We start from the raw sequence: 521 nt of genomic DNA, 5'->3' as shown, positions 1-521 counted from the left end.
GCGTGAGAAGTAAGCGTTTTGTGAAAGATATATTTACAGCATATTTTACAAGCCCCAGTCACATAATCTCATTCGTATACTGGTGACTACTCGCATATCCGAAGAAGAAGGGGGGGGGGGGGTAATGTTATTTACGTGAACAAAATTTTATACTTGATACATTTTCTCCAGAGTTAAAGTGTGAATGAAACTTCTTGAAATGAAAATATGTATGGTTGTGAGTGTTTGTGTGCATATGTCCGTGAGAGTAGCTTTATTATTGAGTCAGGACTATATTCTAGAGTGGGGTGTTCTGTAAAAGACGGCATATTCAGAATCCGATTTTGTTATGTGCAGTACACAATTTATGCAAAAAAAAGTATATAGAAGGGAGTGTATGTGAGAGGGAGAATCCTCCAATGACTTGTACAGATAATCAAGCTTGACTATGCATTTATTCATATCTCGTTAGTGGATTTCTGATATGTACATTAAACATTTACACGCAGAGGTACATGGAGACACGTACATCCACGCGTACC

The sequence above is a fragment of the Penaeus monodon genome, chromosome 31 (genome assembly GCF_015228065.2).
Source record: "Penaeus monodon isolate SGIC_2016 chromosome 31, NSTDA_Pmon_1, whole genome shotgun sequence".
Classification (NCBI taxonomy): domain Eukaryota; kingdom Metazoa; phylum Arthropoda; class Malacostraca; order Decapoda; family Penaeidae; genus Penaeus; species Penaeus monodon.
Note: the sequence above shows the minus strand (reverse complement) of the source record.